Consider the following 7,876-nt stretch of genomic DNA (forward strand, 5'->3'; position numbering starts at 1 on the left):
AAGAATTATTCCAATTCAACGTCACTTAATTCATTTCATGCAATCCCATCTTTTGTTAGGAATTCCATTATATGCTTCAACATTTAATTATCTGCTTGCTGCCATTCAATTTCACCTGGTGAAAACAGCAGCTCAGATTTCCACTCTTATCTCATTAACTTATTGAACTTTCACATCTGCACCACCCCCGTACCAACTTTCTTCCAGTTTCCCCAAGTGTAATAACTGCCAGCACTTCCTGAGCATCTCCTTAGCAGCGTGCCCTCTTTCTCTTCCCACTCCTCCCGCAAATCCCATTTTCCACTCCATTCAATAGATCAATGTATCTGGAAAATTTTTAATCGTTTGAAATTTCAATCGAGTTTCAATAAGTCTTGTGATTTTGAACCATCCTTATGGATAAATGAATTGTTCATTCCTCTGCCTTAATGTTAACTTAGTGACGATTATCATTCATTCCTGTAGGCAATGAGACCCTTCCAAATGTATCACTCGTTACATGGTGGCCAAGACAGAGGCCTATCTACTCGTTGTTGTCATCAATCTGATAATTAGGCACAAACGGCCGCAGTTGAGCTTGGAACAGTGACTGCCCTGATCAGCTCAGAATTTTGGCGGGAGCGGAGTGCAGGGGCCTGTCGGGAGGTAAGTTTTTGATTTAAAAGCACTTGCCTTACAGGAGCAGTCCTCAGAATTTCGGCGGGAGCAGAGTGCAGGGGCCTGTCGGGAGGTAAGTTTTTGATTTTAAAAACACTTACCTGGTCCCGATTCTGTTCTTCTTTTCTGTTTTATTTTTTTAATATAAGGCGGGAACCGGAAGTTCGACCCGGAACCGGAAGTTCGACCCGCGGACTTCAGAGAAGGTTTCCCCCCCGCCAACCAATAAATTCTGGTGGAGAGGAAACCCGAGACACTACACGTGTAATTTCTCCCACCCGCCCTCCTCCTCTAACATAATAATAAGACCCATTGGTGTGAGGTAAGTGCCATATTATATTATTTTTTAAAAAAAATTATTTATTAACCAGAACTTGGTTGGAGGTTAGAGGGATGGCAGGGAAGGGAGTGCAATGTTCCTCCTGCAGGATGTTTGAGGTGAGGGATGCCATTAGTGTCCCTGCTGATTTTACCTGCAGGAAGTGCTGCCATCTCCAGCTCCTCCAAGACCGAGTTAGGGAACTGGAGCTGGAGTTGGAAGAACTTCGGATCATTCTGGAGGCAGAGGGGGTCATAGATAGCAGCTTCAGGGAATTAGTTACACCAAAGATTGGAGATAGATCGGTAACTGTAAGAGGGACTGGGAAGAAGCAGTCAGTGCAGGGATCCCCTGCGGTCGTTCCCCTGAGTAACAAGTATACCGCTTTGGATACTTGTGGGGGGGGGGGGGGGGAGACTTACCAGGGGTAAGCCATGGGGTACGGGCCTCTGGCACGGAGTCTGTCCCTGTTGCTCAGAAGGGAAGGGGGGAGAGGAGCAGAGCATTAGTAATTGGGGACTCGATAGTCAGGGGCACAGATAGGAGATTTTGTGGGAGCGAGAGAGACTCACGTTTGGTATGTTGCCTCCCAGGTGCAAGGGTACGTGATGTCTCGGACCATGTTTTCCGGGTCCTTAAGGGGGAGGGGGAGCAGCCCCAAGTCGTGGTCCACATTGGCACTAACGACATAGGTAGGAAAGGGGACAAGGATGTCAGGCAGGCTTTCAGGGAGATAGGATGGAAGCTCAGAATGAGAACAAACAGAGTTGTTATCTCTGGGTTGTTGCCCGTGCCAACTGATAATGAGATGAGGAATAGGGAGTGAGAGCAATTAAACACGTGGCTACAGGGATGGTGCAGGCGGGAGGGATTCAGATTTCTGGATAACTGGGGCTCTTTCTGGGGAAGGTGGGACCTCTACAGACAGGATGGTCTACATCTGAACCTGACGGGCACAAATATCCTGGGGGGGAGATTTGTTAGTGCTCTTTGGGGGGGTTTAAACGAATGCAACAGGGGCATGGGAACCTGGATTGTAGTTTTAGGGTACGGGAGATTGAGAGTATAGAGGTCAGAAGCACAGATTTGACTTCGCACGAGGGGGCCAGTGTTCAGGTAGGTGGTTTGAAGTGTGTCTACTTCAATGCAAGGAGTATACAAAATAAGGTAGGGGAACTGGCAGCATGGGTTGGTACATGGGACTTCGATGTTGTGGCCATTTCGGAGACATGGATAGAGCAGGGACAGGAATGGTTGTTGCAGGTTCCGGCGTTTAGGTGTTTTAGTAAGCTCAGAGAAGGAGGCAAAAGAGGGGGCGGTGTGGCGCTGCGAGTCAAGAACAGTATTACGGTTGCGGAGAGTATGCTAGATGAGGACTCTTCTTCTGAGGTAGTATGGGCTGAGGTTAGAAACAGGAAAGGAGAGGTCACCCTGTTGGGAGTTTTCTATAGGCCTCCAAATAGTTCTAGGGATGTAGAGGAAAGAATGGTGAAGATGATTCTGGATAAGAGCGAAAGTAACAGGGTAGTTATTATGGGAGACTTTAACTTTCCAAATATTGACTGGAAAAGATATAGTTCGAGTACATTAGATGGGTCGTTTTTGTACAATGTGTGCAGGAGGGTTTCCTGACAGGCCAACAAGAGGAGAGGCCACATTGGATTTGGTCTTGGGTAATGAAATCAATAATGTGTTAGATTTGGAGGTAGGTGAGCACTTTGGGGACAGTGACCACAATTCGGTGACGTTTACGTTAGTGATGGAAAGGGATAAGTACACCCCGCAGGGCAAGAGTTATAGCTGGGGGAAGGGCAACTATGATGCCATTAGACATGACTTGGGAGGGGTAGGTTGGAGAAGTAGGCTGCAAGTGTTGGGCACACTGGATATGTGGAGCTTGTTCAAGGAACAGCTACTGCGTGTTCTTGATATGTACCAACCGGTCAGGCAGGGAGGAAGGCGTAGAGCGAGGGAACCGTGGTTTACCAAAGAAGTGGAATCTCTTGTTCAGAGGAAGAAGGAGGCCTATGTGAAGATGAGGTGTGAAGTTTCAGTTGGAGCGCTTGATAGTTACAAGGGAGCGAGGAAGGATCTAAAGAGAGAGCTAAGACGAGCAAGGAGGGGACGTGAGAAGTATTTGGCAGGTAGGATCAAGGAAAACCCAAAAGCTTTCTATAGGTATGTCAGGAATAAGCGAATGACTAGGGAAAGAGTAGGACCAGTCAAGGACAGGGATGGGAAGTTGTGTGTAGAGTCTGAAGAGATAGGCGAGATACTAAATGAATATTTTTCGTCTGTATTCACTCAGGAAAAAGATAATGTTGTGGAGGAGAATGCTGAGACCCAGGCTATTAGAATAGATGGCATTGAGGTACGTAAATAAGAGGTGTTGGCAATTCTGGACAGGCTGAAAATAGATAAGTCCCCGGGGCCTGATGGGATTTATCCTAGGATTCTCTGGGAAGCCAGGGAAGAGATTGCCGAGCCTTTGGCTTTGATTTTGATGTCATCATTGGCTACAGGAATAGTGCCAGAGGACTGGAGGATAGCAAATGTGGTCCCTTTGTTCAAGAAGGGGAGTAGAGACAACACCGGCAACTATAGACTGGTGAGCCTCACGTCTGTTGTGGGTAAAGTCTTGGAGGGGATTATAAGAGACAAGATTTATAATCATCTAGATAGGAATAATATGATTAGGGATAGTCAGCATGGCTTTGTGAAGGGGAGGTCATGCCTCACAAACCTTATCGAGTTCTTTGAGAAGGTGACTGAACAGATAGATGAGGGTAGAGCAATTGATGTGGTGTATATGGATTTCAGTAAAGCGTTTGATAAGGTTCCCCACGATAGGCTATTGCAGAAAATATGGAGGCTGGGGATTGAGGGTGATTTAAAGATGTGGATCAGAAATTGGCTAGCTGAAAGAAGACAGAGGGTGGTGGTTGATGGGAAATGTTCAGAATGGAGTTCAGTTACAAGTGGCGTACCACAAGGATCTGTTCTGGGGCCGTTGCTGTTTGTCATTTTTATCAATGACCCAGAGGAGGGCGCAGAAGGGTGGGTGAGTAAATTTGCAGACGACACTAAAGTCGGTGGTGTTGTCGACAGTGTGGAAGGATGTAGCAGGTTACAGAGGGACATAGATAAGCTGCAGAGCTGGGCTGAGAGGTGGCAAATGGAGTTTAATGTAGAGAAGTGTGAGGTGATTCACTTTGGAAGGAATAACAGGAATGCGGAATATTTGGCAAATGGTAAAATTCTTGGAAGTATGGATGAGCAGAGGGATCTCGGTGTCCATGTACATAGATCCCTGAAAGTTGCCACCCAGGTTGATAGGTTTGTGAAGAAGGCCTATGGTGTGTTGGCCTTTATTGGTAGAGGGATTGAGTTCCGGAGTCATGAGGTTATGTTGCAGCTGTACAAAACTCTGGTACGGCCGCATTTGGAGTATTGCGTACAGCTCTAGTCACCTCATTATAGGAAGGACGTGGAAGCTTTGGAACGGGTGCAGAGGAGATTTACCAGGATGTTGCCTGGTATGGAGGGAAAATCTTATGAGGAAAGGCTGATGGACTTGAGGTTGTTTTCGTTAGAGAGAAGAAGGTTAAGAGGAGACTCAATAGAGGCATACAAAATGATCAGAGGGTTAGATAGGGTGGACAGTGAGAGACTTCTCCCGCGGATGGAAATGGCTAGCACGAGGGGACATAGCCTTAAACTGAGGGGTAATAGATATAGGACAGAGGTCAGAGGTAGGTTCTTTACGCAAAGAGTGGTGAGGCCGTGGAATGCCCTACCTGCAACAGTAGTGAACTCGCCAACATTGAGGGCATTTAAAAGTTTATTGGATAAGCATATGGATGATAATGGCATAGTGTAGGTTAGATGGCTTTTGTTTTTTGACTTCCCATATCGGTGCAACATCGTGGGCCGAAGGGCCTGTACTGCACTGTATCGTTCTATGTTCGATGTTCTATGATCTGTTTATGTAGCATTACCTGATCATTTGATCAACAGGTTGGTATTGGATGGGGAAAATCCTGTGGTTTTCTTCTGCACTAATGGATATTCAGAAATCGCCGATCTGGAGCAGTTGAGTCCGTCCATTATTTGGTAACCCCATTTGTCACATGAATCCTGATTTTGCTTCTGAATGAGTTCACTGTCAGACTGTCAGACTGTCAGTTCATTGCCAGCAGAACTTGCAGGAAAATTTGAGCTCACAGAATCCCAGAGATGGAGAGTCGGAGCAAATCCATCATTTCGCTGTTTCTTATCTCGACGAGTTTCATCCTCTATTGGCAGTGTTCAAGGTTTATTCTGGATGGAGATGGATTAGGTCTTTGATTGATTGATTGATATTTATTGTCACATTTATTGTCACGTGAACTCAAGTACAATGAAAAGTGTTTCCTGCGACCAAGGGAGTGTACACAGTATGTACATAGTAGACAAAATAATAATTGGCAGAGTACATTGACAAATGGACACTCTGGGCGAGATTCTCCGACCCCCGTGAATCCCGCCCCCGCCGGTTGCCGAATTCTCCACCACCGGATATTCGGCGGGGGCGGGAATCGCGCCGCACCAGTTGGCAGGCTCCTCCCCGCGATTCTCTGGGCATTCCGCACCTTTGGGGCGGCGCGATGCCCGACTGATTTGCGCCATTTTGGGCGCCAATCGGCGGGCATCGCGCCGATACCGGAGAATTTTGTCCCATGTTTATGCACTAACCCATTCTAATTTCAGAGAGCAGTGTAATATTGTGCTGAAATAACTCTTTACTGCAATTGTTCAGTTCATTCAATTGTGAGACTAATTGAATTACGGAGAGTTTAAATTATTTTCTGACGGTATTTCACATTTCCATCCGGATGAGGGCTCTTTTCCTGTGGAAGCACAGAGCAAATGCGCCCTGCACAGATGACCATAGAACGAATGTGGGACTTTCAGTGGAGCAGGTCAGGTGTTGTTTATATAATTTGTTGTTTCAGGCAACAAAGCCGAAAGCAGAGAACATTGTGATAGTAGCAGTGGTGGGGATACTAACTGTGTGTCTTTGGTTCTGATAATGGCCCATGAAAGGTGGTGAAGGTACAACTCCACTGGTAAGATAGTGTGGACGGAACATCTTACTATGCTGAAAAGACAGGCTGCTCCTATGATAATCGAGAGGAGGTTGTGGCCGAAAGCTTGGCTAACAAGAAAAGGACAGTGCTTACCGCTCACCTAACAGAGGGAAGTTGTGGCGTTTGCCATGGCTACAGAGCAGGATGTGGAAGAAAGTCAACTAGATGCAGATGCAAGCAGAGCGTGTATCTGCTGTTTTAAAGCAGGAATAACACAAACCTTCTTCCAAGCAATCGAACAAAGTTTATTACTTGTCAGATTAACCAAAGACTGGCTTCAGATATAAATTAAACCTGAAAGACAAAATAGCGGTCTGCCCATTTTATCTAATAAAGGAAAGTTTTCTGCGAACCTGCATATCGGTTTCTGCTATAAACGATCATTAAAGGGGAAGTAACTTGACATGCAGATTTTTCAGGTGTTGGTCGTCATGCAGAATCAAAAAAACCTAGTGGAAAAGAAAATCATGTTTCAACAATCAACTACTGTTCATTTAAGATCTGATATTCAGGGTAGCTGTAGGTGAAACTTTGGTTGTAGTATATTTGGATTTGCAAAATGTATTTGGCATGGTGACATATTTATATAATTCCAAATGCGGTAGAGCTCATTGTTTCGAGTTGGTATATTAGCAAGGTTATTTTAGTAAGTATAGGTAAGAAAATAAGTGTGAAGATGATTACAAAGCACGCCCAAAGAATGCAAATAGGTTAATTAAGAAGGCAAAATGTCAGATGGATGACAATGTTGGGAAATGAAAAGTTGAACACTTTTACCATCAGACTAGTAAAGAGGAGTATTGTTTAACAGGAGAAATTGCAGAATGATGAAGTGCAGTTCTACAAATTGAACAAGATGTCCTTCTGCATGAATTACATACATTCAGCCTGCAGGTAAAACGGAAAATTAAGAAGGAAAATGAAATGTAGCGCTTTATTGTATTTAGTCTGGAGACTACACGGAGTGAAGTTTTGCTTCAGTTGTAGAGGGCGTTGCTAAAACCAAACTGAGAGAATGGTGTGCAGTTTTGCTCGCCGGATTTAGACAAGGGTGCACAATGGTATATTTATCAATGATGCCGAGAAGATGGTTGACAACTTCAAATTAGTAGGAGCAAACATCACCAAGAACCTGTCCTGGTCCACCCACGTCGACGTTTCATAGAATTTACAGTGCAGAAGGAGGCCATTCGGCCCATAGAGTCTGCACCGGCTCTTGGAAAGAGCACCCTACCCAAGGTCAACACTGCCACCCCATTCCCATAACCCAGTAACCCCACCCAACACTAAGGGCAATTTTGGACACTAAGGGCAATTTATCATGGCCAATCCACCTAACCTGCACATCTTTGGACTGTGGGAGGAAACCGGAGCACCCGGAGGAAACCCACGCACACACAGGGAGGATGTGCAGACTCCGCACAGACAGTGACCCAAGCTGGAATCGAACCTGGGACCCTGGAGCTGTGAAGCAATTGTGCTATCCACAAGGCTACCGTGCTGCCTGACGTTACAACCAAACAAGCACAACAGCACCTATACTTCCTCAGGAAATTAAGGAGATTCAGCATGTCCACAACTACTCTTACCGATTTTATAGATGTACCATAGCAATCATCCTATCTGGCTACATCACAGTGTAGCCATCTGGGATGGCCACTTCCTGATTACAAAATGGACACTTTGCAAAGATTGCAGGGAAAATGGACAATACTGAGAAAACAAGCAGGTTCAGGGTTTGTCTGTTGATTAGAGGCGCAGCTCCCAGACA

This window comes from Scyliorhinus torazame, chromosome 19, assembly GCF_047496885.1.
Source record: "Scyliorhinus torazame isolate Kashiwa2021f chromosome 19, sScyTor2.1, whole genome shotgun sequence".
NCBI classification, from domain to species: Eukaryota; Metazoa; Chordata; class Chondrichthyes; order Carcharhiniformes; family Scyliorhinidae; genus Scyliorhinus; species Scyliorhinus torazame.